Below are 13,690 nucleotides of genomic sequence, written 5' to 3'. Positions count from 1 at the left end.
GCTAGTATAAGGAAAAGGAAGACCCCAGGGCTTCAATTACATTATCTTCTCTTAGGTGGCTTCTTCAGACTTATTTAAATCTGTGCAACAGGAGGACAGTCCAGTGGCTTGTCTCCACTTTGCATAATGGCAATGATCACCTTGGTATTTGGTGCTGTGGAGAGTTTGAGTGCAAGAAGATAGAATTGGAGGCACATGGAGATGCCCCACAGCCCATCTGCAAGGCTTTTCTGCAGAACCTCGCAGAGTATTTTAAAATCGATGGTGTTTTATCTCTTATGGTCTCTTGCATCTTGACTCATCCAACAACCCCAGTGAGGACACTGCTCTCTATGAGCTGTGGTACATCATGTGCAGCAGGGAGACTATTGCTCTCTCCTAAGGAAGGTACATTTTTTGTGTTCCTTGTCCCACCACCAATCTTGTTCTTGATCCCTGGACTTGGAAGGCCCACTCTCAGAAGGCCTCTGTATGTATGTGCAAACTACATGTTGCTGCAGCTGGAACCACAGGCACAGTTAAAAATCTTCTGGGCTGATAGGTATAAGAAGGCTCTAAGGGCTTGGTTACTCTTACCACTTGGACACGTGTGGAAATTACTTAAACATTACTCTGCACACCCCTGCAGCAGGGAAGGCCATGAACACTTCACAGCTGTATGTATCAAGAGGGGTCTGAAAACATATCTGAAAAATTTCTAGGGAAGTTTAAACTCTCCTTGCTGAGCAGTACCAGCTCAGGGATACTGGAAAACACATTTTTCATGCATGTGTTTTTTATTAAATGCAGCTGTCAAAAAAGACTAGGGATCATGTTGCTGAAAAGGTGCAGCAAAGACAAGACAAATGGTTGGAATAAAGCAGTAACAGAAATGTGCCTACCCTGCCTAGACAAAAATCACCACTTCTGTAGAGCCTTCAGGGCAACCTTTAAACTAGCTGGCTCAGGGACTTGTAGCTTTCTAGCTGTGGAATTTCAGTGAATTCCCTCTGAATCCAGCCAACTCCCCAGGGAAGTCAGTACTTGCTGCAAAAGCCACTCCTTCCCATGCCCAGACCAGTGGGACAGACACCAGCTCTGTGTGAACTGCACCTTCCCAGTGCCGTGCAGGCACAGCTGGAGGGAGACTCTCTTCAGCTGAGCCTCACTCTCCTGCCATGCTGCAGAGAATGCTTTGAGTTCACTGCCAACACACTGGGAAAACATCTACTGCAATCTGATAATGCTTACCTCTCATTATTTTGCTGCAGTAAAGTTACGGAGGTGAAAACAGCAAAGGCAAAGCAAGTATTTATTTTCTTGATGATAGTTTTCCTCTTATTCAATAGATACACATTCAGTTTTTTATTTTTTGTCCTCTGATCTAAGTGTGTCTTCTGAAGGAGTTCAGCTGGATTTATATCAGTGCAACAGCAGAATTTGGCTTGTGATCTTCAGATGACAAGATCAGTTAAGAGACTTGGTTGTCTGTAATGTATCCTTTGAGTTTTTCTATGAAGTTCCTATTCAACAAGCATAATGGTCCAACTACGATGCAGTTGTATGGCAACAGAGTACCACATAAATTAAGCTAACTCTGGGTAATATCACAAAAAAAAATATGTGTTTATAGCTTCATGCCAGTTTCTGACTAATGCTTTTGTTTGTTGCTATAGCAAACTACACATGAATCTGATAGCCAAAAGCATGTTTATGACTAACCTTAGCTCTCTGGGAATTGAAAATATGAAATAAAAAAAGCCCCAAAGCACAAGACACAATGTGAGGAGAACATGATAGGGAACACCTTTTTTGGCACGAGTTACTATGAACATTGAAACAGAAGAACATCATGAGTGGAAAACATTAGGAAATGGGATCTGTGGGAATAATCAGACTTAACCCACGATGATTCAAAGACAGTTTTGATTTCACACTGCAAAGCTGTCTGTGCAGGACCAGAGTACGTTGCAGGAAGCCCTGGCTGCATGTTAAGCGATGGATTTAAGCCTCTGAAGTCTGGAGAAGCTTTGGATCACGCTTTAAAACATTTAGACCACTTTACTTGAGATAATTTTTACACTCTGCCTTGACACCTAGGAAACTGATATTCACTTAATTTCTACCACAGTTTAAACCTGGGTAGTTTCCAAGAGCCTGTCGCAAGACTGACACCTCATTATGCTGTACAAATAGACAACAGAGAGCAGTGCTGGCCCTGAAGAGCTTTCTGTCAAATAACGGGGAGAACCAAAAGGGGAGGAGGATGGATGGAGAGAGACTGGGAGGCAGAGACAGAGGGGTGATGTGACTGCACCACCCACCAAATCAGAGGCTGAACCCAGACATCTTGCACCCCACTTCAGTTTACTGACTCAGGTTGCTAAATATGTTACTCTGGGAAGAAGACTATATTATGTATCCTGCAGAGGAGGGAAAATGGTACAGCTAAAGTTATTCCTCAACTAGGATAGCTTACAATAAAGCTACATTATGTCAGGTAAAATTTATACTAGTGTCACCATGTTATTTTTAATAACCTCCTTCCTTCCTGGGTTAAAACAATATAAAGGGGAGTATTGCTATATAGTGTATAGATACAGAGAATTTTCTATCAGTGTTTTCTATTGATATTAATTACTCTGGCCCTAGAATGCATATTGCAACTTCATTCACAGATATGTACTGTGCATAAAGGCACATGATTATCACAATTCATGGCAAGTTCTTCCATCATCAATCCCAACACTCAGCAGAAAGTCTTGAGATTGTATACAGCTTTGTGGGGAGGTGTGTCTGCCCAAGTCTAGTCTTCCAGGTATTTCCAAGGGGTGTTCATGAAAGACATCTTGACCATCAGTAGGATAAACAAGACAGTGCCATAAATGGAAGCTCACAAAAAACCATAGGACTCAGATGATACCTGCTGGTCATTTAGTGGTACAGGAACAAATCTTGAAGTACTGAGATTTCATTCTGTGCCTATTGAAGTATGGCATTCATTGGCTTCAATGCAACTGATATATGATACACTATATCACATTCATCTTGTAATTCAGACCATGATATGGGCTGAGATCAGCTTTGATTCCACCTTGCAAAATCCAGCAGCGCACACATTACCACACACAGTAATCATGCCTGCATCCTTGTAAGAGTAACTTTTAGAAAGCAGTGCAGGAATTTTGTAGATTAGCCACGAATTCTATTGATGTATACAGAAAGCTGCATTATGACATCAGTGTTGTATAAAATAAAGAATACAGACAAATAAGATATTAGCAAACGTATTCCAGATATAGCCTAAATATAATTTCTGGACTACAAAGCAATTGCTGGTGACATGCAGGAGGCCATATATGACTCTTTCCTTTTACATGCTTTTTCACTTCTTCACATTTGGCAGAAAATGCATCTTACAGAAAAGAAACAAACAAAATATGCCAAGTTTCTTTCCTCCACATTAAAAACTTGAAATCAGCTTTGGGCACTGGAAGCACCATACAGAGACCATTTCAAAATAGCTACCTCATTACCCTATAACTTACCCCAAAAGCAACTGCTCGTCCCTGGGAGTGGTATAGTAAATGAGAGATCACAAGTGAAAGAGGTTGCCAGCCTAACTCCTGCTCTGGATGACTTTCTGGTCTGTAGTAGCAGAAGGCACTGGTTACCAGTACTTAGGGGTCTGTATTTATGCAGGCACAGTGCTACTTAAGGAGCATCTTTCTCTTTGGGCTTTCAAAGGGCATAGCTACGCCTCGCACCCTGCGTTGTAACAATCACCCAGAAATCATTCCCTGGCACATATGAATATGGCAGCTTGGCAACTGCAGCATTTGGTCATGGCCACCAAGGAAGTCCACACACCTGCCCAGAGCACTGTGTGAAAGCAGACGAGCTCTCCTGACCTTGCAGAAAGTAAGGTAGCAAAGCAAAAAATAAACTTGCTCAAAGTCACAAAGCAGGTTGACAGCAGAGCCAGCAATAAATACAACCCAGATGTCCTGGATTCCACCTCCTCCCTGCACCACTCTGCCTCTCTTAACTCAGTGCTGGAAGGAAATGTTTTACATTTACTCATCCCTCCTTTTCCTTTGTCAATTGAAATTAAATCTGACTGCCTAAGCCTTGAATACTCTGATGGTTTCCAAGGCTTGCAGTGTAGTCAGCCAAAATTTCTATTGAATCCAGCCCTACTGGACAACTAAAAATGATTTCTTTGCCAACTAGCCTATCAGTGCAGAACTCATTTAAGCAGATACTACTATTATACAGATATGCATTGCATCTCCATATACTTCATGACTTTGCAAAGAGTCACTAATGGCAAAAATATTGTTTTTGTAACTAAACTGAGCAGTAAATAGAATGATGTACTAATATTAAAAAAAAAACACCCAACAAACAAGCTATATTATGATTTTTGTAAGTATAGGTTTAAAACAAGTCTCTATACCTTTTTACTTTGTTTAAAGTTAAGAAGATCTGTCAGGATGTTTCTTGCATTGAACTCTTTTAGGTCCGCTTAAAGGCTGATGGCTAAATAAAATTAATTTTCCATCAATTTATTTTGTGAATAGAATGTCCAAAATTTAAAAAAAAAATTAAAATTTGTTCCTTAAGCTATCTATAGTGTCTGTGTGTAGGGCCACTTCTATGTATTTTCCAAAAGCAATGTAAATCTCTTTTCCACAGGAATAAGTCATGTCCTGTCAGCAAAATACCCTTAATGATGTCAGCCCAAGGTAAGTCCATGTCTCTGAGCAGTGGGACACACTCTGACTTGCCTTTTTTATTCCACTCTCAAGGCAAATGCCTCTCCATTTTTCCTGCCTGTCATCTTAAAAAAAATACAGCTAGGAGTTGTAGGTGTTGTGCTGCTGTTGCTATAACTCCACTGCCAGCACATTGCTCCGGCTACTGAAGGGTACTTCAGGGGAGCTGGGCAGAAATGGAAAAGAAATGCAGCATTGCATATTGTCTCCTTTTCTCCCCCAAACACCCGAGGGGCATGACAGTGGGAATAAAAACTGGAGCAGCTGCAGGTTGCCTAAAATACTTAACTCCTTTTTGCAGAACTCCCTCATTTTTCTTGAATAGAAAACAAATGTTCACAAGATTTTGCATTCAGATCTCCAAGCAGAGGTCTCTGCCCCTCTGCAGGAGAGCAGCAGGAGATCTCCCACCCAGCAAGATCACAGCCCATGCTCAGTCAATACTGTGTGCCTCCACAATGAGCACTTTGCACAAATCCATATGCTGGATTTATTATGACTGAGAATTTTTGAGATCTTCTAGGCAATGAAATAAACCAAAACACAGCCCAGAAAAGCCTTCCTTCTTTCTCTGTAAAACTCTTTCCACTATTCCTCATTACTGTCACCTCCATTTTGCTTGACTTGCTTGACACAAAGCTTGTAAAGTCCTCTGAGGCACATCCTGGTAGGTGGTTATATATTACTTAACACTGTGGGGACCTTAACCTGCCATCAGACTGCAGCAACAAATGACAAGAATAAGTCTTGACAAAGACAGCTGGGTTGTGCCATATTTGTGTGACAATAGTAAGTTGGACAGATTTGAGCCAGGGACATTGCCTTCTGCAAAAACTCTGCAAAGCAGGAAACTCTTACTCCTTCTCAAAGCTACTGCACCCAGGTCAAGGACATTGCTCATTGCTACAATTAGTGCCAGCTTAGCAAGTCCCAGCTCCCTTCCCCTGAGCGCGTAGGCTCTGGCTGGCCTCACACCTAGTTCCAAGTGTCCCAGAGCCAAAACCTTATTGCAGCCCATTGCTGTCTCCTCACAAGAACAGAGTTAGCGGAGGAGTTAGCATGGTCTGTTTGTGCTGGTGTGACAGCCAGCTCCTGTTTTGGATGAGAGGATGATGGTTTTCCCTCCCTCTCTGTTCCTTATTGGGCATTTAAATGAGAAGGGTTTGTGGGAAGGAGAAAATGCTGATGGCTTTTTGCCCTTTTGCCCCCTCTTTGCTCTGGTGCAAAGGAAAGCATCAGGCTTAGGCTCATGGGCTCTATCTCTGTGTGCTGCCCAGGGGCCTGACTTTAGTCAGCTCAGGCCATGAAATAACAGTGTGATAGTGGAGAGGTTCACACAGCACCTGGTTTGTACCTGCAGTTCCTCCCAGAGAGGTCTGCTGGCAGAAGACCAGTTTCCAATGCATGTCCCAGCTTGGGAGAACATTGCAAAAGCGCCGCTTCCCTGTCACACAGCAGGGTAGAGAGCTGCTCACTCCAACCCCCATTTTTCAAAAGCAGGGCAGAGACTCAGCGTGAACCAGCAATGAGCCCCAAACACAATGGAGTGCAAATAAACTAAGAAAATACAGCTGAGGAGAGCAGGGGCAGTGGTCAGCAGCAGCACCCCAAACACCCCGCGAGGGAGCTGTGCGTCCTGCTGCCTGGGTGCCCACGCAGCACCTGGATTGATGCAACACCTACACCGTGTTTCCCCTGGGCTGGAAAGGCTGTGGTTGCCCACAGGAGCAAGGAAAGGGCTCTGCTGCATTGGATTGTCTTACCCATAGTGGTTTTCACTGTTTTGTGGCTCGGGTGTGTGTGTGTGTAGCTCTGCTAGCTGCTCTCTGTCTCCTTCAGAAGTAATCCAAAGTAACTGGTTTTCTTTCTATGCCATTTGCTTCTGTCCCTGATCTGGGATCATCTTTGACTCCACCACTGTATCACAAGGGTTTGCAGGCACCTTGAGGAAGTCTTGCTGAGGCAGTGGGCTGTGCTGCATGTTTCCCCACTCCCAAACGTGTCTTTTTGCAGGGTATCTTCTCTCAATGCTGCCTCTGCTAGGCAGACTGACCCCACAGATACCAGCCTGCAAATGACTTCAAGGTGAGCTTGCCACAAGCTTCCTTCAAAGTTGTTGTATGAATTTAATCTTTTCTTCAGAAAAAAACCTCTAGAAACTGAAAATAGGATTTTTTTTTCCCCCCTATCACTTTTTCTGCTTAAGCCTTATCACCAGCTATGGTCCACATCCAACAAGTTAATCCAACTCAACTCCCTCAACCCCTCTGCCTCAGAGCATCTTGCATCCTTCCAGTGCCGAGTGCCCTGAATGTCCCTGACAACACCGTGCTGCCAAGCTGAGCACCATTCGCCTGCATGCACACTTGCTGAACCATCGACCCATCTGCTCTGCCATCGGCCCACCACAGCCTTCCACGCTGCTGCACTGCACAATGTTCTCCTGGGCAAGTCATGGTCCTGTGCTGAACGCAATGGATGGCATCAGATTTTAAATCAAGACAGAGACATTTCTGTGTTTGTATGGCAACGTGCTCCAGAGCCCACAAGTTGACTGGGATGTCATCTTGCCAGGCACTGACTCGACGTACAGTAAATGCTGCTGACACATGCCTGCTGGCCCCAGCATGACTAAACACTGCTGCTTTCCAAATCCCATTTGTGCTACCAGATTCCCCCTACCTACAGCTGATTCCTCTCTGGGATGCTGTATTTCCCAAAGGTTTCTGAGCAGCCTGGCCTCTGAACAGGCACACGCCGTGCCATGTCCACGTACCTGCCCATGTCCCAGTCTTGCTCTGCTCAGCAGCAGCAGAAGGGGAATGATGGTCCGGGTCTCAGGGAGGAGCCCCATGGACTAGGACTGGCCACATGGTTGGGATATGAGCGGTTCTGCAGGACCAGGACTGTTTACCCAGAGTAGCAAAGCAGAAAAAGGGAGAATGGGAGAGAAGGAGAGGGAAGCACAGGGCAGAGATCCCAGGAAAATGTGCCATGAGCAGTTTGCCTGCACTCCTCAGAGACTCCTGATCTCCACACCATGAGACCCAGGGATGATTTGTTGTCACATGCAGCAAGCACCCTGTTCTCTTTTTAAGAAAGAAGATGGTATATTTAGGAGATATTACATTCATTTTTCAGCTTATCTGCAAGTGCTAGGCTTATTCTGTGGGCCTTAAGGTTTATTTAGAATAAAAAGGGTTTATATATTTGGTTGGCGAAGCATATAATGTATACATTATAATTATGTAATTAATGCCCTAATCCGTGTGATGAGCTTTCCTGGCATAGCCCAGTGGAATAATCCAAAAGCTCTTTTTTAATCTCTGAGGAAGGATAATTTTAAAAAGAAAAATAAGTTTTCTCCTGCTACCTCTAGCCAAACAATTTCATTCACAGATTCCTCTTAGGCTGAGTGAAGCAATTGTTGAATCCATTGTGGAGACACAATCCAAATACAGATGTAAGATCACAGTGCTTTTATTAAATGTGTTCCTTTCATAACAGTTCTGTGAGGGTCCTACCTCCATCTAGCTCTGTAAACAACTCTCCCCTTAGAAATACTTGTGTGTGAAATAACTCTCAAAAATCTGTTTTACACTACTTGCACAGTGCTGTAAAATATTTTTCTAGTCCAACACATGCCCCAAAAAAGGAAAGTGATAGCAAAGCCTAAGAACATAAGCCTTCACGACCACTCCAGCACTGTCAGTTCATAGGAAGCCTGATTAGTAAGTTAGCATCACAACTGCACGCACCATTGCCTTTGTAGCCATCCATCACCACGAGCATAAATGCCACATGTAGTCATTCTCATGTGAAAATGCCCAGTTTGCCTCCAAAATGGGCTCTAACTGCTTATTTTAACTAAGTATGGAGTTGTCCAAGCGATTTGTTGCACAAATAACTCTTTTTTTTTTTTTTTCTCATAATCAAGCCCATTCTGTGGAAAAGTCAAGGAGTGTGAGGACACAGTTCATATAAAAATGAATGCAACCTTTCACTAAAGCATAAATCAGATCAACTCTGACATATATGAAAATATTTGGGGAATGCTTAACGACATTTTTGTGTTCTTGCAAATTATTTGCTTTCAGCTGATTTTAGAAAAAGGAATAGGGAAAGCTCAGCTTATACCATGAAATATCAGCAATCGAAGCCACTAGCTTTCCCGTGACAGTTTCACAGATCTTCAGCTCATATTCCTTCCAATAAATCTGCACACATGTCAAACAAAAAACCCAACCCAACCTTTTGGATGTTTATCTGATCTGAGGGAGAGCTGCTAACCTCTTTGAGGTTCACCAAAAGCTGATTTCTAACTATTTTTTTCAAAACAACGGTCCCTAACACCACTTAGACGTTTTTCTCTTTCAGAATATAATGTAAACACCAGTTAAAGCAGTTCTTGCTGTGTAGGAAAGTTCCTATCCCACTCACTACCAAACTCTAATTTTGTTCCTGCATGCATGTCCTTTGAGTCTCTTCTGCATGCTAAAATTTCCATTTTGGAATTCACTCCTCCAAGTAATTCTTCTAAGGCTGGATCTTTGGATTAAAATGAGAATGACACGAGGCAAGGAGAAGGAAAGCTCCTGTATGTACTTATTTTGAGGGAAAAATAGATCTGTGCCTGGCTGACAGTCAAAGGGCTGGGTGCTTGGGCAAACCACACAACAAGTAAATGAAGAGGTGACCTCTGGTAAGCTGAATGATGTCAGCTTTCTAGGGCTGGTATGGATTATGGGATACTTAGGAAAAATAGGGATGGACTAACAAGGTGCGTGAGCTTTCAGAACTTCCTGCAAGGTGGGAGATTTTCTATCTGTAGTAGTTTATTAGACTATTTAGCTAGGGCTTGTAGAAATGGGAAGAAATACTTGCAGCTTCAAGCCTCTGCTTTTTAGTGCTGGCTGACTGAGGCCACAAACGTCTCTCTCTTCAAGGGGGGGAGAGATGAGCAGTCAGTGGGCAGGTGGGACGGTATGTAAAATCAGATGGCTGCACGGCTTACAGCTGCTCCCCGCACTCCGTGAGCGTCAGGCACAGCCCATTGCTATCAAAATCAAGTGGTGTTTGTTCTCTTAACTACAGAGGAGAAACATCTGACCAGCAGTGAAGAACAGTTACTATGCCTTTAGAGACTCCAGCATTTATCAGCAGGCTTGGATATCGTATAAACCTTATCTTCTTGTTTGTGTTTTTGAAAAACAGATAACTTTGCCCTCTGAAGACACTGCTATCTTTATTGGGTAGCTGAAGTGGGCTCAGTGCCTGCTCTTCTTCAGGCACTTGCCTTCCTGCTCTGTGGAATTTTGCTGGGATTTGGGTTGTTACCATGGCCTAGGACACACTCCCTGCCGAGCTGCCATCCCTGTGCCATGGGATCAGAGGGATCCCCTATCAGTTACCTTAGCGTATTTATCATTTGCATGTCATAATAACCTTCACATATTTTGAGTTGTTCCAGCAAGCCTGGACTACATGTTTGGTCAGATTTGGATGGTGAACCCATGGGTTCCCCTTCTCTGATAGAAAACTGTAGACACATTCTCTGCAATAAATCAGCAGTGACTTCCAGATATTTGGTCACCTATAGCCTTCTTTTCAGGAAGGAAACATGCTGGTAGGAAGTATCTAGTATGTGAAAGGTCCTTTCCTAGCCTGAACTTTTGTTTTCTAATATAAAAAACCATGAATTCCAGCCTAGACTTTAAAATCCAGAGTGAGATAAGCAAATGCATGAATTTAGCAAGTTTCCCCAGGTACAGCCATTATCCTCCCACACTGGGTCTAGGCACAGCTGTGGGTCACCCAAAGGATCCTTTCTGCCACAAGAATGTCATCTTGATTTCTGTTGCACAGGAGAGATGGCAACCTAGTCTTGGTAGGGTTTAAGCTTAGCTCCATCAGGAGCTGAACCCCCTATATTGCTCAGCACTGATATGAGGGACATTCTGAAATGTAAAAATAGCCACATGTGAAAAATAGGTTGTATGTATCTACTCAAATATTTACGGAGAAAATAAGCCAGTAACTTTAACACCTTTCAAATACTCTGCCTTATATTCTGATTATTTAGGTCTCCTGATGTGAAGAATCCTGGGAAAGGATCTTACTTGAATCTGTGTTTTGCAGGATGGGCTAAATTCTTTGCCCTGGTAGAAAACTTGAGGAAAAGAAACTAACCCAAAGAGGTTCAAACTAAGGGAATCTGCATTCCTGTGGCTACATACAAGACATGACATTTCAGTGAGATCCTGATGCTGTACCACCTACTCTCTCTGCTCACAGTGACACTGTCAAGTAAAGTACCTGTGAAGTTCCTGGCGTGGCCTCCCAGAGGAAGATGTTTCTGAGCATGGGGCACTGAACCTGTTGAAGTCAACAGGAGGTTAACTCAGATCATAGCTATTGCCCTGACCATGTATTACAGACTGTTGGATTTTGTTTCAGTGATGAGCTTCAAGTACAGCCAAAAGTGAATAAAGGCACGTTGACCTCATAGCTGTGAACGCAGATCGAGCATCCAAGACAATTAAAAGCAGAAAATACGTGCCATCTCCAAATCCCTGGCAAAGCAGTGCTAGAAGCTGCCGCTGCCCCGTCTGACTGCAAAGACGTTAACACCCGCTCTAGAGGAGGTTGGAAGGCAGCCATCCTCCATGGATTACTTATGAGCACTGACTAGAGTCAAACCGACTTCAGTCAGAGATTTACACAAGCCTCGTAATCTAATAGGAGAGTTTACTTTACAAGAGTGCCACACCAAAGATAGTAAAATGCAATTTTAGCTAACAAATCTACATGCTTCCACAGAAAAGCTACAGCCATCATGGAACATGTCAGCGCTGCAGAGTGCCTGGTGCAGATTTATAGCTTTCAGTTTATTGCTGAAGGGTTATTGTTAACTCCATTGTTATAGTGTTACTGCAATTAAAAGTTCCAGTCACGCTTATCATTTTTAAACATAGCTAATAAAACCCAATAAATTCTGAGACATTATATGTTTTCCTGTGCTGTTAAATGCCTGAAACTTTTTCATGGTGGAATTTTAACCTGTGTTAGGATAGCTTTCAGAAGTAAATTGGCTGTCATAACCTGCTTTTTCTCTAATTTTCTTGTACCCACAAAATTCTTTGTCGATTTTCTTTATTATAGTAAGAGATATAGCAAGGCAATAAGAAGTTTTCCCTTGTGCATGTGACAGGTGATCATAAGCAAAGTATTGTACCTCTTAAGAGTCACCTTCCAACTTTCTGTATTTCTTGTCTGATAAATTACAAATAATGGTTATTTTTGTTGTAGAGGGGTAGACTTTTGGTGTTTTCTTTTATGTGAGTAACGTTTCTTCTCTTTTCTATCAAAGCTTTAAGAACATGTACTTTTCATTCTCTCTACAGGTGGCTACAGATACAAATCCTACTTCTGATCACCTGTATTCATGTGTTCAGACACATATTTTAAGGAACACAGACATGGCAAAGAGCCTGGACAGGTGAACAGAATAATTTTATCCAGCATATTTCCTATCACTTTGTGAACTAGCCTCAGCAGCCTCACAGTGAACACATATAGGATCCCACTTCTACTGTCAAGGTTAGGGATCTATTACTTAAATGCTTCAAGGTTAATCTTAGTCTCAAATACCACCAACATACAGAGATCTGATTGCCAAGTCAGTACATTATGATATATATATTGCTAATGGTATCTATTGAGATATAATACCCACACAAACAGAATTCCTCTTGTAGAAGCACAGATACTATAAAAATCCGAACATATCTAGGGGGGAAACAAATAACAGAAGTCTCGAGTTCATCAGAAACCAGCTTCACTGTAAGCAAATGGCAATTTGCAATTCATTGCAACTGGGACTGGCTCTTTGTACTACAAAATCTTTGAGATCATAAGATGGGTTAAGTATACAGACAGAGGAAGGAAGAAAAACAACGTGCATGATCTGGAAGAGAGATTACTGAATGGAGGGGTGTCTATAGGACTGAACCAACATCCCTCCGAAAGCCTGGGGAGGCTTAGTGCACAAGCTCAAAACCCCTACACTCGAAACGTTTATCAGAAACTTTTCAGCAGGCTGAACGAACAAGTTCGTTCATCCCTGATCTCACTTCTTCCCATACAGAAGAAAGAGACAAAACTTTACACCGGGTGGGATGCACCCTGGTTGAAGTTCTGGGCACGTTTTTCCCTGGTGGCATCATTTAATGCACAGCATCTTCAGGTTTCTCTTATCAAGTACAGCAGCTGGGAACATTACGTCTTTAGAATCAGGATGTCCAGTTTCTGTATCAAAGGACGCGAAACACACACCCCCACAGCTCTTTGCAATTTTAAAAGCCCATCATCTACTGCAAACTTATGTAATCTGCAACAGAGATCAAAAAGAAAGAGAGAGAGGGGGGTTGGTTCTTTAAAACAAAACAAAACAAAAACTTACCAAAAATAACTGAAGTTCTCTAAAGTTGCCCTGAAGTTGAAATAGCCCAGAACACCACTGCAGAGCCTGCCTTAAACTCTCTCTCTTTCTCACTCCCCCTCTCTCTCCAGCAATTGGAAGGAGGGCTGCGCAGAAATTCAGCAAACAATTTTCCTTCTATGTCGAGCGGGGCGTTCCTCTACGGGCAGAAAGGGGATGGCTAAGCCTGAGTGAGGCTTGTTGCTATCCCCAAGCCAAAGAGTGGCGTGCAGATTACACAGCCTGTGAAACCCAATCCCTTCCTCTGCTGAGGCAACAGCTGTAGGGCTTCAGCCAGGCAGGAGCAGCAGATAGACCCCGGGCTGGTTGCTGGTCAGGCTGTCCGTGGTGGGGGACGTGGAGGAACTGGGGTACACGGTGTCCGTAAGCTCTGCGTCTCCTCCCTGCTTACTGCCTACAGCCCCAGGCAGAAGCGTATGCAGGGTGGAGATAC

At 43.2% G+C, this 13,690-nt stretch overlaps 1 protein-coding gene across 1 annotated transcript in view; it reads right to left on the bottom strand.

Moving 5' to 3' along the window:
- The window catches only part of LOC103781718 (protein AHNAK2-like), a gene marked incomplete at its 3' end in the record, with an annotated part of 31,750 nt that extends 18,401 nt beyond the window's left edge, over positions 1 to 13,349 (bottom strand). The window contains exon 1 of the mRNA XM_008949440.1: positions 13,219 to 13,349. The remainder of the gene's footprint in view (positions 1 to 13,218) is intronic.
- Positions 13,350 to 13,690: the final 341 nt, after the last annotated feature.

This window comes from Merops nubicus, unplaced genomic scaffold (genome assembly GCF_000691845.1).
Source record: "Merops nubicus isolate BGI_N331 unplaced genomic scaffold, ASM69184v1 scaffold10121, whole genome shotgun sequence".
NCBI classification, from domain to species: Eukaryota; Metazoa; Chordata; class Aves; order Coraciiformes; family Meropidae; genus Merops; species Merops nubicus.
This window is presented reverse-complemented; position numbering and strand designations above follow the sequence as displayed.